The 25,008-nt window shown below is 44.2% G+C and overlaps 1 protein-coding gene across 2 annotated transcripts in view; it reads right to left on the bottom strand.

Moving 5' to 3' along the window:
• The window catches only part of LOC147626240 (uncharacterized), a 179,584-nt gene extending 160,509 nt beyond the window's left edge, over positions 1–19,075 (bottom strand). Inside the window, exon 1 of one of the 2 annotated variants that reach the window (XM_086816382.1) lies at positions 18,923–19,075. The gene's annotated coding sequence lies outside the window, so the exon portion shown is untranslated. The remainder of the gene's footprint in view (positions 1–18,922) is intronic. The other variant, XM_086816381.1, reaches the window with a different exon arrangement.
• Positions 19,076–25,008: the final 5,933 nt, after the last annotated feature.

Here is a 25,008-nt window from a genome sequence, read left to right as displayed (position 1 = left end):
AAGGGTCGGTCCATAATGTGAACCCGGCTAAATGAGTTGGAGCTATAACTATGCCAGTCTCTAGTAATCCAAAATGGCTGTCACACAGCCTGTCATCCCGCTGACCGCATATCACCCATAATCTCACCAACCATGCCAGTGGTGTAGATGCGGAAGCTATCACCCAGGCGGGTCATCAATGTCTGTCGTAGCATTAGTTGAGCTCGATATCTCAACACTCTCCCTCGAGCTCAACTCCACACTGCATTCCAAGTAAGCTCCTAAACCTGTGGAGCTTCTCTCTGCCCAACGCCTTCGTGCAGATGTCAGCCACCTGATCCTCTATGCTGACATATACCAGATCTAACAAAGTGATAATGCACCTCAATGTGCTTCGTTCTAGCATGATATACTGGGTTACTCGTCAACTATATGTTGACACACACACACACATAACAGCATATATTCACACAAAGCCCTTCGTACTCAGCTTCTGTCAAACCTCCGGAGATGCAGGGCAGCCTCAGCCATAATGAAGCCTAGCACTAACGGAAATAGCAAATAGAAAGAATTAGTACAGCAAATAAGTAGTTGATAGGGCAAATGCACCGCTAAAGATAGAAAGAATAAGCGCAATATCAACAAGTAAGCCCATCTCTACTCTGATGGAGCCAGGGCTGAAATTGAGCATGTATGATGTTGGAGAGCCTTTTGATATGAGTGTTTATAGCCAAGCAGTAGTCTGCCTATGCAACACACGCCCAGATATTCAGTTTGGGGTTTCCCAATGTAGCAAATTTATGCACAACCCGGGTACAAAGCATTAGCAAGCAGTGAAGCGGATCTTCCACTATCTTTAGGGCTCCTTGGATCTTGCGTTGCTATATCCCAAGGGGGGCAGCTTGCAGTTACATGCTTACAGTGATTCTGACTGGACTGGTGACTATGATACACGGCAATCCACCAGTGGGAATTGTTTCTTTTTGGGGCATTCATGCATATCATGGTTGAGCAAAAAGCAGCCCACTAATGCCACATCTACTTATGAGGGTGAGTACAAGGCAACCTTTACAGCCACAGTAGATTGTGTATGGCTAAGAAGATTGACTGATCTTCGTGTGAGTGTCAGCAGGCACCCACCACCATACTCACTACAGTCAGAGTGCTATAGCCGTGGCACGAAACCCAGTGTTTCATGCACGTACTAAGCACATGGAGATTCATGAGATTCATTATCACTATGTCAGGGAGAGGATTCATGCGGAGATCTCATTATCTTACTGCTCTACAAAGGACAATGTTGCAGATCTGTTCACGAAGGCATTGCCTCGAGAGAAGTTTGAAGCTTTCCGCAAAGCTTTAGGTTTACTCTCCTATAGAGAGTGATCTGCTTGCAGACCTTGTACAGGTTCACATTGCCACTATAGGGGAGATTTATTGGCATATATGCTAAGAGTAGTGCCACATGTGAACATGGCCTTAACAAGGGCACTTTTCTCCCTTTGGGTTTTTCCCCTTGGATATTAGGTGTGAAGGGACACCACTCATTTATTGTATTTTGATATTGTGGAAACAACCTCCAAGCTCCACACATTGTATCCTATCTTCTTTGTGTGAGCATCTATCACCATCACTCGAGAGTGCTTGATGCTCTTCATTATGTGTGTCTCTATTTCTGTGCAACCCCGTAACCCTAGCAGCTAGCCCAGGGAAGAGTTATGTCATGACCCTGTGAAAATGGAACAGCACAAGTGTGGGCATGGTGGTTGCACAGCAAAATAAATATCAAATGATTCACATTTGGGGTGCCCGGACAAAGAGAATGATGTGTGGACATCCTCAGGTGTGAAGGGGGGATCAAGAACATTAACATTTTTAATGTTCTAACCTTGGGGTGGCCCCTAGGCCTTAGTGGCCCTAGGAAACTAATTTTGGAGAGAGGCCACTCCACTTTTGGAGTTACACGCCTCTCTCATCTCTCTCTCTCTTGCTTTTGGGAATACGTGCAAGAAACCTGCGTGGAGGAGAGGAAGAGTCGACTGGACTGGTTGCTACTCTGTGTGAGAAAAACAGGCCGCACAGAGCTGTACGACTGTAGGTACAAGTGTACGACTACAGGTACAGGTGGCGCTGACAGGGTACCGTACAGCAGGTACTGCGGCGGCTGTTTTTGCAGGCGGCTGTCAGTTGCAGATTCAAGCGGCGCAGGCAGGTACAGTCCACGTGGCAGCTGTACAACTATAGGTGCAGTTGTACGGACAGAACAGAGTCAGGCGGCGCTGGTACAGTCTGCGCTGGCAAGAACAGACAGCAGGCGACTGTTGTGCAGGTACTGATCTGTACGGTATAGGCGGCTGCAGAGACTGTACGGACAGGTACAGTGGTGATTTACTGGCCTGTACGGACAAGTACAGCTGGTTCCAGTTCTGTTCAGACCTGAACAGTAGTGGTGGGCGGTGCATCTCCAGTTGCAGGCGGTGCTTTACCAGAGCTTAGTTGGTGCATCAGTTAAGTGGTTGCCGAAAGGCAAGTACAGACTGGTACGATTGGCCTCACAAGTGCAGAACCACATGCTGATTTGGTAAGCTCTGAACTTGTCCATCTTTCTTTCTTTCCATTGGCTTATGTCTACTACTGCAGAGTTGTGTTATCTGGCCCCTTGTGAGAGGAGGGGTATGGCAGATTGAAAGGGTGGAAACAAAGATTGGACAGTGGATGTATGTTGGTGCTGAATTGTGGAACCATGTACTTGGGATATGCCAGATGTGTGCTCAAGGCTGCCCTGCTGAATGGTCTTGGCTGATCAGAGGGAAACACAGAGTGTTGCTATTGTGGGACACACATCTATGTGTGAATCCTCTGTGCTAAGAGGTCTTGTGGGCTGCCAGATTGGACATACAGGTGTATTCTCCTGGCTGGTTTTGTTGTACTCAGGTTTACATCTTTTTGAATTTGAATAAAGAAATACCGCAAGGGGCGCCAAGCTTTGGGGCCAACAGGTGTCGTTCTCATTTCAATTTTGGGGCACTCTAGCTCCAATTAAATTTGTTTTTATATTTGGACTACAAGTGGAAGGGTGACTGCTAGTCTACCGCACATTGGTTTCTACCAAAGGCCGGTTTCAAGGTTCCGTTGCCGGGACCCATCATCAACTTTCTTAAGGGGATGAGCTCGTGGTTGACTCGAGGAAAGTCATCGCTGAAAAATTCAGCAACATGTCTGATACAAAAGACGAATATTTTTATAATGAAGAGGAAGAGCAAGAGACCTCTCCTGAGAGAAATGAATCTGAGGATATTCTTGCAGGAGAACAGGCTGCAGATGATGAGCAATATGAGGATGTAACACAGCCAGAAGATATGCCTAGTAAAGAGGAAGATGACGCTGAGTTTAAAAATCGTTTGGCCGGTGTTATGGATGTGTTTATGCAGTTCACACAAAGTGAGAAGTTTGCTGAATTTATGAGATCCCGTACAGAGCCTGAAAAGAAGAAGAAGAAGGTGCGTTCTAAGAACCTTCCTCAGGGTCATAGTGGTGCTTTCCCACAAGATCCATCTTTTGGACAGTTTCCGAACATGCAACATGCTTTTGGTGCTAACTCTCAGAGTTCCTTCTTTGGACAGCCATCTATTCCTCAGCAGACTATGCATCCAGGTTATTTTGGTGGTGGCTCTGTGTTCCAATCCATGACTGGGGGTTATCCTCAGGGAGGCATGGGTATGCCAGGGACTTTTGGAGCAAATTTTCAGCCTGGTATGCAAGGGAATATGTATGGTGGTATGCAGTCCGGTATGCAAGGAAACACGTTTGGGGGCATGCAACCTGGAATGCAAGGAAATATGTATGGTGGCATGCAGCCCGGTATGCATAATGGAATGTTTGGAAACATGGCTAGAATGTATGGCATGCCAGGTGTGGGAATTGGAAATGTTGATCCTATGATGATGGGCATGAATGCTGGGGGTAGCAATCTTGTGAAGCCACTTCCTTACGATAATCTAACGCCTATGGGTAAGGCGAAGGATTATAAGGAAGGGGGAGCTGCTGTGAAATTTGATACATTCAGTGGGGCCAAAGATAAGTTAAAAGCACTTACCTTTTTACAGCAGTTTGATGCTGCTTTTTCTGGTGGTAATTACACGGAGTCCTCTAAGGTGAGAAAAGTTGCGACTTTTCTCAAAGGCAATGCATTGCAGTGGTGGTCTACTCTTCTTTTGCAGGGCATAGCACCATCTACTTGGGTACAATTTAAACAGGTGTTCTCTTCCGTTTGGCTCACATCTACTTTTGAGGTGGATGTAATGACAGCATGGCACAAGTTGGACGCATCAAAATGTGAAAATCTGGAAGATTACAATAAGAAGTTTTGGGAAGCTTTACTCCTAGTTACTTCTTATCGTGCAGTGCCTTTGTCTGAGCAGGTAGAGAAGCATTGTTGTGGGCTGCCCAAGGAGGTGCGTGACTATTGTATAAAGACTCGAGTAACAAACATGTCACAGATGATAGAGAATGCTATGACAGCTAATGCGTTACTCACTGGAGTCTCATCTGGATTTAAAGGCAGTAAGAACTCGAGCAAGAAATCTGAAAAGTCTGGGCATGCTTCGCGTGATGCAAAAGGGTCTACAGAGACGCGATATAAGAAGTTGCCAATGCCTAAGAGAACTCCTGAGGAGAGACATGCTTTGAGGGATGCTCGGAAATGTTTCTACTATACAGAAGAGAGAAGAGGGACATATGTCTTTTAATTGTCCCAAGAGAAAGTCCCAAAAGGACTCTGACAATAAAGGAGAGCCCAAGTCAAAGAAACCAAACCCTTCTGCAGGGTTAGTTCCTGATCTTGTTGGGGAACAGCCAGGTGGTGAAGAGACTGAGTTGTGCAGGGCATGGGGCAAAGTGAGAGATCAAAATGCCTTGATATTCTTTGACACAGGTGCTAGAGCCAACTTTATTTCACCGGATTTGGCTGGCCGATTGGGGATCCGTGCAGAGGAGATGGGGCCGTTATATGAGGCTAACATGGCTTGTCCAGGGTATGCAGAACCCATCACTCCTATTATTGGGAAGCTCAGGCTTCATTTGCAGGGTTATGTGGACAGCGAAGAGTTTTTCATCATGCCACTTGATGGATGTGATGTTTTGTTGGGAATGCCATGGTGCCACAGAGTACATGCGGTGGTGGATACATACAATAGGAAGATCACTTTGACTCATAGAGGGAAAGAACATGTTTTGGATGTAAAGTTAAAAGGGGAATTTGTTCCTATTGTATCAGCTTCAGCAATTTCATCAGTAATGAAAAAGCATCTTTCCGCGTACTTGATTTATGTAAAGGATGCAAAAGATGATGAGTCTAAGTCTAATTTGTCTATGTTAGATAAGGACAGGACTCATTTCTTATGTGGATTCCAAGATTGTTTTTCCGAGTCATTGCCAGGAGAACTTCCTCCGGAGAGGGCAGAAGATCATGCCATTGATCTAATTCCTGGTAGTACTCCACCAAATAGACCGTCGTACCGTGTTAGTGCAGCCCAACAAGAAGAAATTATGAGTCAGGTTCAGGAGCTGTTGAATAAAGGGTTGATACAGCCTAGCTCATCACCCTTTTGCTCACCTGTACTCTTAGTGCAAAAGAAGTTCTTGGCGCATGTGTATTGACTACAGGGCGCTGAACAAGAATACCATCAAGAATCGATTCCCCATTCCGAGGATCGATGACATTTTGGACCGCTTACAGGGCTCCACAGTCTTTAGTCGGATTGACTTGAAAAGCGGGTATCATCAGACACGTATTAGACCCGAGGATGTGCATAAGACAGCATTTCGAACCACGTTTGGGTTGTACGAGTTCTTGGTTATGCCCTTTGGTTTGACAAATGCACCTGCCACATTTAACAGAATGATGGACAGGATTTTCTGGCCTCATAGAGCGTTTGTGGGCACATTCTTTGATGATATGATTGTGCATTCACAAACTGAGGAGGAGCATAGAAGGCATTTGGCCATTGTGTTTGCAGAACTCCGGAACCATAGGCTGGTTATTAATGGCAAGAAGAGTGAGTTTTTCTTGCAAGAGATACACTTCTTGGGGCATATTGTGTCTAAGCATGGAGTCCGTATGGATCCATCGAAGGTGGAAGCAATTCTTAATTGGCCAGATTTGAGAACCGTGCATGATGTACGCAGTTTTCACGGATTGTGTTCCTATTACAGGCGGTACATACGGTATTTTGCTGAAATTGCTTCGCCCCTTCATGCCTTAACAAAGAAGGCAACTCCGTTTAGATAGGCTGATCAGGAAATTACAGCATTCAAAAAGCTTAAAGAAAAGCTTACTTCGGATCCAGTATTGGTATTACCGGACCTCCGAAAGGCTTTTGTTGTCCAGTGTGATGCATGTGGAAGTAGCATTGGAGCAGTTCTCATGCAGGAAGGACATGTGATAGCCTATGAGAGTAGAATATTGCAAGATGCCGAGAAGCATTTACAGGTTTATGAGAAAGAGATGTTGGCTGTAATTCATGCTCTTTCTACATGGAAACGCTATTTGCTTGGGGCTGATTTCACTGTGCAGACAGATCATCAGACCTTGTGTTATTTCCTCACGCAAACTAAGCTTTCAGAGAAGCATATGCGATGGGCAAACTTTTTGTCTATGTTTCATTTCCAGATTGTGCATGTGGAAGGCAAAAAGAATGTTGTGGCAAATGCTTTGTCACGCAAGCCACAGGTCTCAGCAGTTTCACTTGCTTATCATCATGAGCTTGATGAAATGAAAGAGCAGTATGCCCATGATGAGGATTTTGAAAGGTTGTATGATCAGATATATGAGGGTCCGCGGCATGAGCACTATACTCTCAGAGATGGGTTTTTGTTGATGCATGGTAGACTGTGTGTTACCAGGCAATTGCGCCTCTAGGTTATGATTGAAAGTCATGCTCCACCGTATGCAGGTCATAGAGGTATTGACGCCACGGTAAAAGCAGTGGAGACTTTCTTTTATTGGCCAACCTTGAGAAGAGATGTTGATGCCTTTGTAAGGCAATGCATCGTATGTCAGAAGGTAAAGTTTGACCGTCAAAAGACACCAGGGTTACTACAGCCTTTACCTATTCCAGATAGACCTTGGGAGAGCATTGCCATGGATTTTATATTTGATCTTCCACGGACACAAACGGGCAATGATGGCATTTGGACTATCATATGCAGGTTCAGTAAGCAGGCTCATTTCATTCCCGTGCGTAAGACGATCAAAGTTGATCATATGGTGAAGTTGTTCATGGCGAACATCTTCAAGTATCATGGTTTGCCTACGTCTATCATTAGTGACCGTGATCCACGGATGACGAGTTTATTCTGGAGAGGGTTGTTTGACAACATGGATACAATTCTCAAGTTTTCATCTTCATTTCATCCACAAACAGATGGTCAATCGGAAGAGACTAACTCTACAGTGTTAGATCTTCTTAAGTGTTATGTGTCAGAGCACAAGCAACAATGGGAAAAGTATCTTCCTTTGGTGGAGTTTGCATATAACAACACTCTCCATACCTCGACGGGCAAGGCGACTTTTGAGATTGTGGAAGGAGGGAAGAAGGTACCACCCATTTTGCATACAAAGGATAAGATCTTTGAGGCTGATCAGTATGTGGAGAGCATGGATGAAGCTTATCGGAGAGTTAAGTTGGCACTCCAAAAAACTCAACAGAAGCAAAAGAAAGCAGCAGACCGTCACAGACGTGCTTTAGAGTTTGCATTGGGTGATTGGGTTCTTTTGCGCTTTGAAAAGGCTAGGCTCAAGAAGATGAAGGGTGAAGAGCACTTATTCCCTAAGTTGAGCATGCGTTATTATGGGCCTTTTCAGGTATTGGAAAAGATTGGTGAGGTGGCCTATCGTTTGAAGCTACCAAATCACTGGAGGATTCACAATGCATTTCACGTGAGTCTCCTTAGACCTTTCCATGGGGATGTGCCTGAGGATGTATCAGGCTCAACCGGAAGTTGAGGAACTTGATGAGGTTCTTATTCCCGAGCAGATACTGGCACATAAGAAAAGAAAGGTACGAGGTAAAGTTTCCCGTCGCTATCTTGTGAAGTTCAAGAACTATTCACCGCTGGATGCGAAGTGGATGGAGGAAGGTGACTTAACAGATTCACCTCAGGTTTTGCAGCTTTATCTTGATGCCTTTGAGTTAGAGCCGACTCTTGTTATGGCTCATTCAGGTTCAGCAGAGCATGGGTCTGGAGCATTGCCTGATGCTCAAGAGGGGGGTAGCACCTCCACTCCCTTGATACAGACAGGCTCAAATGACATCTAGAGGTCGCTTGGTGCAGTTTTTGTCTCACCCGAGGTACTGATGGCTGACAGTACATCTGTTTATGGGACTTCTGTGATATATGTGTACTAGTCACATTGGATGTTGTGGTTGTGTATGGTTCACAGTGGTATACAACTTGGACTACTACTACACCATTGGTTTGCAGTGAATGATGTTACATGTACATGGCTTAGAGAGATTGGGACGCTGATCTTGCCATATTGTATATTTCACTTTGGATATTTTGCTCTATCACCAGAATGCAATCGAGGACGCTTGCCATTTTTCAAGAGGGGGGTATGTCATGACCCTGTGAAAATGGAACAGCACAAGTGTGGGCATGGTGGTTGCAGAGCAAAATAAATATTAAATGATTCACATTTGGGGTGCCCGGACAAAGAGAATGATGTGTGGACATCCTCAGGTGTGAAGGGGGGATCAAGAACATTAACATTTTTAATGTTCTAACCTTGGGGTGGCCCCTAGGCCTTAGTGGCCTTAGTGGCCCTTAGTTTGGGCCTAGGATAATTTTGGAGAGAGGCCACTCCACTTTTGGAGTTACACGCCTCTCTCATCTCTCTCTCTCTCTTGCTTTTGGGAATACGTGCAAGAAACCTGCGTGGAGGAGAGGAAGCGTCGATTGGACTAGTTGGCTGCTCTGTGTGTGAGAAAAACAGGCCGTACAAAAATGTATGACTGCAGGTACAAGTGTACGACTGCAAGTACAGGTGGTGCTAACAGGGTACCGTACAGCAGGTACTGGCGGCGGCTGTTTTGCAGGCGACTGTCAGTTGCAGATTCAGGCAGCGCAGGCAAGTACAACTGTAGGTACAGTCCACGTGGCACCTGTACGACTGCAAGTACAGTTGTATGGACAGAACAGAGTCAGGCGGCGCTGGTACAATCTGCGCTGGCAAGAACAGACAGCAGGTGGCTACTGTGCAGGTACTGATCTGTACGGTACAGGCGGCTGCAGAGGCTGTACGGACAGGTACAGTGGTGATTTACTGACCTGTACGGACAAGTACGGCTGGTTCCGGTTCTGTTCAGACCTGAACAGTAGTGGTGGGCGGTGCATCTCCAGTTGTAGGCGGTGCTTTACCAGAGCTTAGTTGGTGCATCAGTTAAGTGGTTGCCGAGAGGCAAGTACAGACTGGTACGATTGGCCTCACGAGTGCAGAACCACGTGCTGATTTGGTAAGCTCTGAACTTGTCCATCTTTCTTTCTTTCCATTGGCTTATGTCTGCTGCTGCAGAGTTGTGTTATCTGGCCCCTTGTGAGAGGAGGGGTATGGCAGATTGAAAGGGTGGAAACAGAGATTGGACAGTGGATGTATGTTGGTGCTGAATTGTGGAACCATGTACTTGGGATATGCCAGATGTGTGCTCAAGGCTGCCCTGCTGAATGGTCTTGGCTGATCAGAGGGAAACACAGAGTGTTGCTTTTGTGGGACACAGATCTGTGTGTGAATCCTCTGTGCTAAGAGGTCTTGTGGGCTGCCAGATTGGACATACAGGTGTATTCTCCTGGCTGGTTTTGTTGTACTCAGGTTTACATCTTTTTGAATTTGAATAAAGAAATACCGCAAGGGGCGCCAAGCTTTGGGGCCAACAGGTGTCGTTCTCATTTCAGTTTTGGGGCACTCTAGCTCCACAGTATCAGCAATCTTCGGGTTGGAGAGCTGATTTTCCAAGGCTACCTTCTAAACAGAGTTCTCACGGTGACCTCCTCTGGATGGTATCCCACAATTCTTATGCAGTTTCCTCATCATTGTCATCAAATTGACAAGCAATAGAGGGTTTTATGTTGAAGAAGTTAAAGGCATGAGCCCTTGCATCTTTGTCAGCCCAGGCATCAATCGCAGCGTGAGGAGAAGTAGCATTTGGAGAGGCATCATTACCAAAAACAATACCCCATAACCGATGATACTAAAGGAGAGTCTTCATCAATAGTGCCCAATCAAGATAATTGGTTCCATCTAAGATGGATTCCTTGGGAGTTGAGGAATGGATGAAGAGAGAACAGTTGGTGGAGAAGCCATGGAATCCTCCTCTTGAGCGGAAAGGCTACATGTAGGTACTCTCAGAATACGCAGCGGAGATGATGACCAGATCTAGGAACACAAGAGCAAAAACGCATGCAGAAAAATACAGCACAAGAGAGAGAGAGAAATAGGCGTGTAACTCTGCTCTATATACACAAGAAAATCCCGGGTATGATACACAAGTGGTATGGGGGCTGGGGGCCTATTTATATGCCCCCATATGAGCAGTCGGCCTGCTGTAGGGCAGCCAACTGGCCCTGAAAACTCTACGACCAGCACAACATCCAGTCGGCCAGATCATCAGCAGTCGGCCACCTCAGACATGGGGTCGTGGACCAGTTCAGCAGTCGGCCAGCAAATGGGCTGCCTCCCAAGCCACAGAAAAAATAGGAAAAATAAGGGGAAAATGCGGAGAGTGGGAAAAAATGATAAAACACCTCATAAGGGCGGGCACACCCACAACAAAGGCCCTGGTGTATCAAACTAGACAGGAGATGACTTCTAACACCCCCTCTCAGCTCCTGGCTGTGAAACCAACCACAGGGAGCTGGGGTGCCGCCTGAGCAAATCCTGAGAGAGCGACTTCGTGAAGAGGTCCACCGTACTGCCCTCCGTCGAACAGAACTCTAGCAAGATGTCAACGATCTGTTCACGAACAAAGTGCCTCTAGATGACCATGGGTTCCTCCAGTGGAAGCCCAAACCTGCAATGCAACCTCTGCATCCTCACCACCTCACAAGCAGCATCACAAACAGCCCGGTACTCTGCCTCTGTCCGCGACAGGGCAAAAGATGACTGCCTCTTACTGCTCCGTAAGACTTCTCTTGGGCCCAAAGTAGATCTCCTCGTGTCCGGATCTCCTCCCCAAACTGAGTCACTCCAACTGTGGAGTCGGACTCCATCCAACAATCCCCCTCCTGTGTACAAGAGTCCATGATCCTTCGCATGCCGCAAAAACCACAGGAAACGCAATCCTGCCTCCCAAAGAGTCGTCTGCAACCATGAGCTCAACTGCCTCATCAGGAAGCTCCCGTCCAATCTGGTGTCCATCAACCAGATCAATGAACCATTCTGCTTCTGAGTCAAAGAGGCATCACACTGCTCACAAGGATCAACACCTGTTACGGTGCACGAACAAGTCCTGGAAACCTTATGAAGACCACGCAAGGCCTTCTGAAACCTGTCAACCACCCCCTCTGAATCCGGAACCACAAAGCCTGGAGAAACCACCTCCTTCTGCAAGTAATCACCTACTGCCACCTGCCTGGCTTTCCGAAAGGTCCCCGTGGAAAGAACATCCTCATCTACTGGAGGGAGGTTCTTTGTCCTGAATACTACGAGACATCAGAGCATAAGTTACCTGTTCAGTTTCCTCTGACTGACGAACACAAGAACTACCAACATCAGTACTGGAGAGTTTCTGCCAACTGCTGCCATCTACTGGCAAGCTATCCACCATCTGGTCCCGGAAAGCCCGCACCTGCAGTGTATCCACACACAAGTGGCCATTACTAGACTGCCACTCATCACAAACCTGAGGACCTGGGAGAGAGAGTGCTGAAAGCTTGTAAACTCCATTCTCCACTCCGCCTTCCCAAACCACCTGGCCTGTTGCTTTGTCCCGGAGAGCAACAAAATGCTCATCAAACTCCACCCGTACGCCAGTCTTGCAAACCTGATGCACTAACAACAGATGAAAACCAAGTGCCGGAACATACAACACCTGGGAGGAATGCTTCCCCCCTCTGCCATCGGGAACTATCTCCATCCTGCGCTCACTGTGAACTGGGATAGTGGATGTATCCCCAGTAAGTATGTGACCAGAAAGCCTGCAGAGATCCTGTAAACCGGAACGGGAAGGAGTCGTGTGCCTGGAAGCACCACTGTCGAGAATCCACTCCCGAGTATCCGTTGTGGAGTGTCCTCCAATCTCCTCCCTGCCTGAAGAAAATGAAACATCAGTGTCCACCACCTCCAGGTGCACAAAAGCCGGAGTCTTCATGATTGCTACCTAGGAATCTTCACTCTTCTCGGTCTTCCGCTTGGGACACTGCCTCCAATAGTGGCCTTTCTCGCCACAATCATTACAGGTCCTCTCTGCCTTCAGTTTCTCGCGGTCAGCGTCGGACTTCTTCTCAGAAGACTTCTCCGATGAAGCCTTCCCTTTGCCCGAGTTATGGCCTTTCGACCGTTGGCCAGTTAAGGCCTCCAAACCTCCACCCTGAGGAGGGTTCGTGAATCGTTCCTCCTGGTCCAGGACCATGGGCACAAGCTCCTCCCAGGTTATGGTGCTGAGCTTGCCACTGGTAATCAAAGACGAGTAAAATGCTGAGTACGAAGAGGGCAAATGTGACAGCAACGTTATGGCCATGTCCTCTGACGATATCTCCTTCCCAGCCTGAAGAACTTCCTGCTGAAGAGCCTGCAGCTTGTTAATATGCTCCCACATCGTCGCTAACTTTGCAGGGCTCATAACCCGCATCTGTACTTCCAAGGAAATCCTCTTCATGGGCGATACCCTGTTGTAAAGAGAGGCCAAATGCTGCCATATACCTCTGGCCAGCATCATGTGCTTTACATGATTGATTACCTGCGGTGTGCAGTTGAGAAAGATAAACGAATGGACCCTGGCATTGACACGATCCCACATCTGTGTCTGGGCCTCCCAGTCCTTTCGGATCGACGGTAACTCCCCTTCCTCTACTTCCGGCCGTGGAACACCAACGACGATGAAATCGGCGAGGTCGTAAGACTCCAGAACAGATTCCATCATAACCTTCCATATGCCGTAGTTGTTCCCGTCCAACTGACGGTCCACCGGGAACGTGGGGAGTGTCGGGATCTTCACATGTCTCTCGGCCATCTCAAACAGATCTGCCATTGCGGGGATGTACTTTGAAAAGGGTGGGTGGGTGGGAACAAAGAAGAACTAATACCTACAAGTGGCTGTCCAGCAAATCAGCCCGCCGTCCTCTTGCTTCTCCTCTTCCCGAACAATCCCGTACGGTCCACCAATCAGCCACACAACAGTCCCCTTCTTGCTCACACAAATCCCAAGAACTATCTAGAGCCTAGGGCTCTGATACCATGTCAGAATACGCAGCGGAGATGATGACCAGATCTGGGAACACAAGAGCAAAAACGCATGCAGAAAAATACAGCACAAGAGAGAGAGAAATAGGCGTGTAACTCTGCTCTATATACACAAGAAAATCTCGGGTATGATACACAAGTGGTATGGGGGCTGGGGCCTATTTATATGCCCCCATATGAGCAGTCGGCTGCCCTGTATGCCCCCATATGAGCAGTCGGCCTGCTGTAGGGCAGCCGACTGGCCCTGAAAACTCCACGGACCAGCACAACATCCAGTCGGCCACCTCAAACATGGGATCGTGGACCAGTTTAGCAGTCGGCCAACAAATGGGCTGCCTCCCAAGCCACAGAAAAAATAGGAAAAATAAGGGAAAAATGCGGAGAGTGGGGAAAAATGATAAAACACCTCATAAGGGCGGGCACACCCACAACAAAGGCCCTGGTGTATCAAACTAGACAGGAGATGACTTCTAACAGGTACCAGGGGGTTGCCCACTCCTCCCTAGACACCAGGTGACGTGAAAGAAAGATGTAGAATCGTACTCCTATTGGAGATCAAGGCACACGGGTGAAGACAAGATGCGCGATGAAGTAAGGGAGGGAGAGGCCAATGGAGCAAGTGCATAGTGCAGCCACTAGTCCGGGGTAGGGACGGAATACGAAATTAGGGGAGGACAGGAAGAGAGGGAGGGCTGGAAAAAAAAAAACACAACGTACTGCTGTAGGAGAAATGCAATAAAGAAGTGCTGTCCAAGAGGCAAAAAAAACAGCCCCAAATCAATGTAGAAAAACGCTGATTTGTGCTCGAAGTAAATCTCCAAAACGCACCCACCAAGGGAACAAAGGAGAAAAAACGCAGGCTGAGAACTTTTCTTGCTGATCTGTGGAAGCACAAGATCTCTGAAACCAAACCTCTTTCTCGAGATACTATTAATCAACTCCTTACCCATATGGAAGTCAGACCCCCGTTCTTGAGCTGAGAGGAGGTGTTGGACATGTCATCTCCAACATTTAATCTCCATTTTATTTCCCCTTTTATCTAGATATTTATCTAATGTAATTAGGGATTTTTCCCATATTTTTTAGGCTATTTTAGGCATTTTTATCGGTCAAGGACATTTGTCCTCCAGTCCCACATGCTGACTTGCTCTACATATATGTATATAAGCATGAACATTGTTCATTCATAATTCAATTAATGCTTTTCAGTTTTTGGCTCAAGTGTTGGATCTCTCTTCGCTGACTACTCTCTTGTGTGATCTCTATTTGCTTCCGCTTCATATTCACATATTCTCACAACATGGACAATAAATCCTTTCTTACTATACAGCCGACAGAAGCATATCTCATTTTAAGCATGCTGCAGTTTTGGCCACTGTTGGACGTGGAGCAAGACAATGGAAGACATTGAAGGACTGTCGGGTGCACACAGGGACTGTCGGCTGCGCACAGGGACAGCCGGCTCTGCAGGCGCATCAAGCTATATGAGAACTTGCCCAGTCGGCTGGCCGACTACTGGTCGGCCAGTTCTCCTTTTGTCCAAGGGCCTATAAATAGGCATAGTGCTCATTGAGTTGTTGATTCACTCCACTAGGGAGTGGGTCCTTAGTATAGGACTGTTGTGGTGTATTCCACTTTTTCAAGAAGGCAGCCTATGGCTGTAGATCTAGAGTACCTTATTGTACCATATGAATATACTGAATTTCCAGCTATCTCTCTCTCTCTACTCTCCCTTCTGTCTGCGTATTGCATCAGCATGTTCTAAGTGGTGTTTAGGGCTGAAAGAAGACTCTCAGAGCTTCCGTGTGTTACATTGGTATCAGAGCACCAGACTCAGCAAGGCTAAACGCTGTTTCAATCCCATATGATGGTGTACAGGTCCAAGGTACAGGATAGTGCATAGGTACGAAGCCCAAGGCAAGGAACACAAGATCTGGAAGAGCTCCCAGGAGGTTTGTTGGCGGTGTTCCACAAAGCCAGAGGGGACAGCACTCCTGTGAGCCAGATAGGTTCTCGGGCAACGGTCCCAAGGGAGGATTATCCTCCAAGAGGTGGAGTGAGAGTGCCAGACTCATTTCTCAGGAATGAAGACCAAGACAGTGTTCAAAGTCAAGGCAGGAACAGATTGGGGACTGAATGGAATAGATGCATAGATCTTATTCAAAGTCAGAGTTGTTTTGGAGACCGGGCCAGGTTTTCAATGAAAAGGGTTGCCAGAGATGGATGGATGACAGAGGGGTTCAAGGAAAAGAATGGGATGATGACAGTCATCCAAGAACAAGTTGGAATCCCGTCATCAAGTTTAGCAGAGGGGGATGTCATGTGCAAGAATTTGCCAAAGACATTCTCTGGAGCTAGTCCAGAAGGGGCAGCCAAGAAAAAGATGACTAGAACCAAAGTTTAGGAGCATGCTGCAGTTTTGGCCAATGTTGGACGTGGAGCAGGACAATATAAGACATTGAAGGACTGTCGGCTGCACACAGGAACTATCGGTTGCAAGCGCAGCAAGCTATATGAGAACTTGTCCAGTCGGCTGGCCAACTGCTGGCCGGCCAGTTCTCCTTTTGTCCAAGGGCCTATAAATAGGCATAGTGCTCATTGAGTTGTTGATTCACTCCACTAGGGAGTGGGTCCTTAGTATACGACTGTTGTGGTGTATTCCACCTTTTCAAGAAGGCAGCCTATGGCTGTAGATCTAGAGTACCTTTTTGTACCATATGAATATACTGAATTTCCAGCTCTCTCTCTCTCTCTCTACTCTCCCTTCTGTCTGCGTTTTGCATCAGCATGTTCTAAGTGGTGTTTAGGGCTGAAAAAAGAAGACTCTTAGAGCTTCCGCGTGTTATAGGGTTCTGAAGTAGGGCCAAAATTCAGCTTGAGGCCTTGCTTTGGGACTTACAAAAATATATTTCACTTATGTGTTCACACACACTTAATAATGTGTGTGAACACCATAAGTTGGGCACCGGGCACTTAGGCTACCTTGACCACCCTCTACACCCATTTCTAATAGGCGCCCCTCTTTTGGACCAAACAGGGTGCCCAGCTTCGTCTTTGAGTTGTGTGGGGGCTGCCCACACACTTGACAGGCAGCCCATGACAACTGGACCATGGTTGGCAGCATGGAGGCTCACGTTTCTGTCTCCCACCTTCAAAACTTGGTCGATTCTCTTTGGCGACTCCCCCCTGCTACAAGTTCCCATAGCTATACGACCAGCCCTACCAGCTGTACAGATTGGTAGGACTTCATATGAGGCAGTATTTGAACGCCAATTCTATTCACTTATGATGTGGACAGTCTCGCATGTGCTCGAAGCAAACCAAGTGACCGAGTCCTTACCAAGAGGTGTTGGAAGAAGCCATTAAAGATTGTCATGCCAAAGCACAAGAGGCCTATACCTAACAAGCCAACAGCAAAGTAAAGACAACCATCTTCTCTGAAGGGGATTGGATATATCTCCAAATTATGAAGCGGAGATTGAAACATGTGGGCAAGCATTGCCGTAAATTGTCTTTTCGTCTCCATCACTCTAAGCATGGCCATTGGCACCACCCATTGCCAACATCAGTACCTTGCCAGGTTTCGAAATCAAGGGACGCATGAAGCAGCTTGCCTTGAAGACAACTTCATTCAAGTGTATCCAGCATTGTTGACAAATTATCTCGAGGCAATGTGGTTCCTGTCTCGACAAGTTAAGCGAGAGGGACGTCACGTGCATCCCGCACTTAAATGCCACATGGACATGTTTAGATGTGACGGGAGCAGGGGGCCTTGCACACTTAACTACTAATGTAATGAAACAGCTTAATGATGGCCTCAGCCACATTCCAGACAATACTTCAAAAATATTTTGCACAGTGACATCACACTAGGGCCGGAATGGGTCTCCCCCGAATTATTTATTACCAAGCTAGACTTATCCAGATACAGTTCTTGATGACCTCTATACAAGAAGGCATCCAACGCTTACCAAAATTCAATGAGAATCTCTACAGCCCTACCTTGTCCCCCATTATTAAAAGTGATGCGAACACCATTGAATTTTAGTCTGTGTTCAAGCATGAATCGTTCCCCAACGTGTCACGGCTTGCCAGCCATGCTTTCTAGACTCTAGTCCATCTTCTTGACTAAGATCCTACTCCAGGCACCATGACCATGTTCCGAGCACCATGGTTCTTGTACTCCATAAATCTCCCATTCCCAAACCTTTTACTTTCTTGGTCTTTTGGGCGTCTTGGTGTCCTCCAAATCCCATACAAGTGTGAAATTACTGGGAAATGTCTAGGCTGGTGACATCCCCCCCCCCCTCCCTCTTCCCTCCCTCCCTCCCTTCCTCCCTCCTCTCCTTCCCACGCCCACTCTTTAAAAGTTGTCCTCAAATTTGAAAGCTTCATCCACCACAGCTGGAAATATGTGGCTCCACAAGATGGCAGACTGCTCAATGGTCACATCTTGCCACTTGATGTGCTAAGCTGCCAGTAGGGTGGGCAAGTAGACGGCAGCAGGGACCAGAGTAAACCATCCAGATATGGACTGTAGAATAGGTGAGGCCGGGCCTGCCTAGTCAACAGGGCTTTGGGAACCAAGACAGCGAAATGCTGCTCGTGGCTCAAAAAAGAGGACAGGCAGATTTAAAACTGGCGCACCAACAAAATAGGGCCTATAAGAGGGATTATTTCTCCGATCTTCCTCTGAGAAAACAACCAGCCTGCAAAGAGCAGCCAACCCAAGCAAGTACCTGCTGGAGAAGTTCAGCTTTAAGCACTTACATATTAAGTGCTAAGAGCCTTACATCAAGCCAAAGCTTCTATGAGAAGCTTAAGAATGCTAGTTGTACACTTCAAGTTCTTGTTTTTTTACTTCAAGTCAAGTTGCTAAAAAGAGAGGACTCTGGGAACTCCTGCTATGTGTGAGGGGAAGAGACAATTAACTACATGTAAACAAAGAGTCGACTTACACCTCCATGTAAACAAAGAGTCTGTTCATGCTAGTTTAGACTTACACCTCCATGCTAGGCAACATAGCAGGTTGCATTCCGAAAGCAAACCAAGATAGGTTGCAGTTTTGTCCATGTTCAAAACATGCGCATGGCTTATGTAAAGCATCAATATATTTGCTTCGTAAAACCTTCGACGATTTTCTCCGAGTTTGATGTTCAGGCTATTATTATATAAGAGCAAAAACTACTGCTGGAGCTTTTTCTCAGCAATTCACAGCTCAAGGCATGGATATGGGCTATGAATTGCACAAAAGGGCATCTGGGTTTTTTCTGGAAGACCTAGCAAAATGGGTGCAGTGTAAGCTCCGGGAAGGAGGAGAGAGGAAGGCTTCATAAATTCATAGATCATTAGCTGAGCTTTAGGCAGGGGTCTTTGCTAGCTCTGCTTTCCGCGGCACACGGACAGCCCAATTCTGCCCAAACTGTGCTTTACTACAGAGCATTAGCGCAAAATGAAAAATTCGACATCATGAGAGAAAAACCTTGCCTGGGAACACCGCGCTCACTGCCTGGAGATGGCCATGGTGGACTCCGAAGCAATTGTAGCTGGGCTTTGGGTTTTTATCAACGTGGGCGCTGGGCTCTATTTAGAAGTACACAATTCAGGTTTTCAAAGTGTCCAAAGGAAAAAAGGCATCATCATCACTAGAAAGAATCTTGGGACTACTCTAAAGACTCAATACTTTGTGGACATTTTAAACTCTACACAAGATGTTGCCTGCCCATACTGCTTGGAGGAAGTTTGGATTCTCAATGGGCATGAGATTGTTATCTGTAGTAGCTAGATCAATCTTAGGTCAATAGGGTCTTTACACAAATGGCTATGCACTAGATATGGATACCCTCGATTGTCTTTCGGTGAGATCCTTCCTTTCACTCTTCATTAGATTACAACAACCAGGGTGGCCTTCAGGTCATGCAATTCTAAGCATGTGGATATAACTACATTTGAGACAATACTCCGCCTTTAGATAACCTTTCAAAACAAATCAATGAGCTGAGGATATGAGAAAAGAATCATGTGGAGAGATTACTATAGTGAGACTACTTTGCTTTGGATAAGTTTAATGTGGTTCCTTGTGGATAGTTGCTTGAGGCATGAGACTACATTAGTGTGAACCCCCTTTTATGTCATGCCTTCTTATCCCAAGGTTGTTTGTTACCTTGAGTAGGTACTTGTCATTTGTGTACCTCATGTTCGGGCTTCTAGAGAACTCTTGGTTTCTATTATACTGATTTCAAATGCATTATTGTTTTAACTCAAAGTTGATAGTCTCATCTTGTGATATTATGTCATACGAGTGAGAGAACTTCTATGTGTGGGTCATTACACACTCATTAGCATTAGCATGCTTAGATTAGTGTACCCATGTCTTAATCTCTAAAGAGAATGATGTCATATGGGAGAGTTGAGGTGATGAGATACCTTAATACACATTCGCATGCAAATGAGGTATGAGACTTTCTTGTAAAGGCTCTTCTTGGTAGGAAAGTTTATAAACCAATGTATCTTGCATGAAGTTCATGGCATTCATCCCTTTGCTAAATGAAACATGTGAGGATCCATAGAAACCAAGAGTTCTCTAGAAGCCCAAACATAATGCATGCAAGGACAAGTACCTACTCAAGGTAACAACCTTGGGATAAGAAGGCATGACATAAAAGGGGGTTCACACTAATATAGTCTCATGCCTCAATCAACTATCCACAAGGAATCAAATTAAACTTATACAAAGTAAAGTAGTCTCACTATAGTAATCTCTCCACATGATTCTTTGTCGTATCCTCACCACATTGCATTTTTTTTTTGAAAGGTTATTTAAAGATGGAGTATTGTCTCAAATGTAGTTATATCCACATGCTCAGAATTGTATGACCTTAAGGCCCTCTACACATGTGGAAATCAACATAGTGGTAGCTCATTTTCTGGCATTTTAATGTCCATGTTGTATTACCCGTACATCAACTAAGGATTACACGGATACATGATAAATACACATAATGGAGGTGCTTAAAGAATGTAAAAGGCATGCTATAGAGATTTAAGCACATTTAGTGCAATACTTTACTTGATTGTCAAGATGAGTTACTGCATTGCTTTGAAATTTGTAATTTATCTAGTTTGGTACTCTCTTGGTACATACCAGAATAAAATACCATATATCATGGTCATGATCTTGAGGTCTTGATTGGTGGTACTTGGAACATAATCACATGAACTTGTGCAAAAATGGATTGGTTAGCATAATAAGTTAATAAAAAGTCAAATATTAAGTTTAAATATTCAATGTAATTAGTAGAGCATCTCTTTGTCATCATGCATTGCCTTATTATCTAATAGTATTATATTAGATTGCAATTGAAAATATTAAAACAAACTAATATGAAATGCATAGGCCAACTTGCCTTTAAGCACATTCCTTTGAAGGTTCTACTTTGGGATGTATGATGGTAGCATAAAGCATGTTATTTTTGTGTTCAAATATATATGTGTGTGATTGGTTTCAATTAAAAAGCTACATACTTAAATATTTATTTTTCATTTAAAATATATGTGTGTGATTGGTTTCAATTAAAAAGTTGCATACTTAAATATTTATTTTGCATTTAGATTGAGTATAATGCCTCTCATGCATTATAAAAATTCAAATTTCAACCATTATGATTATTTTGTATTATTCATTTAAATTATTCAAATGAAATTTAATGGGCCTCTACATTTATGAAATAATGTATCTAATTTATAAATTGTAAAAAACTATAGTATTCATGAAGTGTTGCCTTTTTCTTATCTCTTTATACAAAGATGAACTCTCTGGAAAAAGGAACTTGCAAACTATTTATAACAAATTTGTAAAATTCATTCTTGTTAAACTCCATGTTACACTTTTTTAATGGGCCTTTTGATCCATTCTCCTTAAAAGACCGTAAAACCTTTCTTCATAATTCATGTACTACACTTTCTTCAAGTACTATATGTAAAGCCTCCCTCATTACCAACCTTTCCTTATAATTCATGTACTACACTTTCTTCAAGTAATACATGTAAACCCTCCCTCATTACCAAAAACTAGATGGACACTTCCTACATGCCCAAATTGATGGCCAATGCTTATTGCTCTGAAAAAAAATTGTTGCATGGGATTAGCCTTGTTGTCACACTAGGTAGATATGTGATAATCTGTTGAGTTGTTTCTCATTTAAGAACCTCTTCTTAGCAAGGGAGTAAATAAAGTGCTAGCTCTCTCATGAAACCAGTTTATCTTATCATTTGATGAGGAATAGGAGGCCTGAAGTGACCAAACAAATTAGAATGTACCTCACAAGCACTGATGAAATGGTAAAAAAGCTAAGTAAGTGATCATCTTTGATCAAGCTATGAGGAAAGAGTAAAGAGACCACTGGTATATTTTTTATAGATGGGTATTTGAAAGACCCTTAGGTTTGGCATAACATTCTACAAAAATAATAAGCCAAATTATACCATGCTTAAAATGATTAAAAAGCTCCACTACAACCAAAATAATATTTATACTACGTATGAGGAAATCAGAAGATGAGATGCGAGAATGTGTATAATGCTACATGGTTAAAGAGTAGCACACCTAAAGTGTGAAGGCAATTAACATTTGTGTCTTCTGGTGCATCTGAATGAGTTTGAAGCTACTTTGGAAGAGTTGGGAGAGTACAAGGCTAAGATATATCTAAATTGAATGCTTGATAATGTTTTAGGGAGTTGTGGATTTGTATGTATGTTTTCATTTAGATATATGTTTGGTAGTTGCATGCACTCGACAAAGTTAGGATATATAAAAGTAGATTTGTAATGATAAACATGAAATAGGTTTACATGAAATAGGTTATAACGTTAAGAAGTATAATTATATATGTTTGGTAGTTGCATGCACTCGACAAAGTTAGGATATATAAAAGTAGATTTGTAATGATAAACATGAAATAGGTTATAACGTTAAGAAGTATAATTATCATGGTAAAAATGAAGGGTATGGTAGGTGGTATTATTTGTAGTGAGGTACTATTGGGGTTGGTGCTACTAGTGGGGCAAGGTAGGTACTCTTAGTGGGATGTATAGGCTATAAGGGAATAGGTATAATTTTTAGATAGCAATAGCTTAAAGTAAAGTATGTTTTGAATAAATTTAGCAATATCTTGAAGTAATCTCTAAGTAAATGGTATGTTTTGTAAATAAGAATAATAATACTAATATAACTCTATAATATATTAGCTTATATCATGAAGCATATATATTTATTCAATGAAATCATTGTAGATCAAATGGGTAATTACAAATGTTTATTTTTAAATATTGCCTTCAAAATACCATGGAGAAGGGACCTTTTAGAGTATCCCTAAGCTTGCAAACAAGTTCTTTTGAACCCACAACCTTTGAGTTGGCAGAGGTTGTTGTGAAGCTTCTGTGGGTTGATGTGGAAGGATTGGTAAGGTCATTGTTTCTAGAATTTTAAGATTTACACTATGAATGTAGCCAAGATTTGCAAGGTAGCTATTTTGGATTGCCACCCTCATAGTAGCCTTGAGCTATTTCCACCCATCTTTTAATACTTTGTAGATATCTGGACAATGATTTTTGTGACCAATCTATCATGACTAAGCTATTGGGCTCACCCAATATTGCCCAGTGTTGATTAGGAGGTCACTCTTTGGAAAACATACGGGTTTGGAACTTTGGATGAGTTTAGTTTATTGTTTTTTATTTTGTTTTGAAGACTTTTCGCATTAAGTGCTCAAACTATGCCAGTTTCTATCCTGAGCTGGGTCCCAAGATGGCCACCATGGCCAAGCAGATCAACAACCATAATTATGTCAATCGGAATATGTATTTTATGCTCTTCCATTAGGGATAAACATTCCACCAAATACCAAACAACAACTACAAAAAACACCAAACTGTAGGCACACATAGTGCAAGTGGGAGTCCCACTTTCTACTGGAGCTCATTTATAGAACTGGTTCCTCTCCATTTGGATGAGGAACATGGAACATGGGAAGGGTATAGAGCCAATTATAGGGATCCACAAGAGCAATCATATACAATGTGTCTAGTAAGCCTACAACCTCATTGGAAACTGCATAACCGAACCCCAAGGGGCAAGAAACTCTAAACCCTGAAATGGAGGGTTTTGTGTAACCTTTCCCTTACGTTCCACCACCACATGATATATGCAAAAGACATGCTTAGGATGGTGCTTGAGATGGGAAGGGGGGATGCCACAAACATAGCACCTAGAGGCTCATAATTGGGAAAAAGAAAGCTAACCCACATCTCAAGGATGATAACCAAATTTGATGGAACTGGAGATCCCATTCAATACCTAGAAAAGTTTGATCAAGTTTGCAAGGCCATAGGAAGGATTGATGATCCCACTAAGATATGTTCATTCACACATTGCCTTGAAGAAAAAGTAGGCTAATGGTTTAGGGCACTAAGGCGAGGTCTTAAGACATATCTTCATTGTGGGATTGCACAAAGTTGTAACCTCAAACAAGAGGAAGGAGAGAGAATGTGAGACTGCATCACTAGAACCAAGTATCTCCGTATGAGATATAGTCCCTATGTAAGACTAGATGACTTACTGCTCACATCAATCGATTTATGATTGTTCTTAAGAGCAAGAGGCTTCATGACCATCTTTCTATAGGTCAAGACACTATATCTTGCTATAAGTCTAGACACTATATTTTGCTTTAATTCTAGACACTATATCTTACTATAGGTCTTAAGAGTAAGAGGCGTCATGACCATCTCTCTACAAGTCTAGACACTATATCTTGCTATAGGTCTTAAGAGTATAAGTCTAGACACTACATCTTTGATGAGTGGTTTCGTTAGGCAATAAACCTAGTAGACAATCTACATGACAATCTCTCTACAAGAATAGACACTACATCTTTGATGAGTGGTGTCATTAGACCTAGTAGACAATCTATAAGAATTGATATAGGAATCATTTACCCAAGCCAAAATATAGAGGATATATCATCCAAATTATCTGGGACTAAGGGTTCCCAACAACCAACACCAATAAAAGTCTTAGTCAAGGACATGAGCATGGATGAGTTGGCAAAAAATTTAATCAACGAAATAGACCCAACAGTGGTGGCAAGACAATCCTAAGGACAACCTTAAGGCCAGCCTTAGCCAAATCCTCAAGCCGGACACCCTAATTGGTTCCACTAGTACAACAGTACTTTATGGCTCTACTTGTAGAAAATAGAGACTCAAGAATAAGAGAGCTATGACTTTTATGAATAGGAAGACCTGTACGACCAAGAATATGATCCATATGGGTATCTTGAATACGCTACAGTATGCCTTGTTATTCGAAGCCATGTGCAATGAAGAGCAAGAGACCTCAACAATATGGTACGTAGGCCACCAATATAATGATTTCAATGTAAAAGGTCCACATGAGTGTTCTTAGAAAGACCCTACACCACACACCTTGAGTGCTCCAAGCACTCCGAATTTAGTGCTAAATCCTAATGTCATTCCTTATGGGAGACACATGTTATAATTACGGATTTGACCAT

Source organism: Cibotium barometz, chromosome 22 (assembly GCF_041138505.1).
Source record: "Cibotium barometz isolate CiBa-2024 chromosome 22, ASM4113850v1, whole genome shotgun sequence".
Classification (NCBI taxonomy): domain Eukaryota; kingdom Viridiplantae; phylum Streptophyta; class Polypodiopsida; order Cyatheales; family Cibotiaceae; genus Cibotium; species Cibotium barometz.
This window is presented reverse-complemented; position numbering and strand designations above follow the sequence as displayed.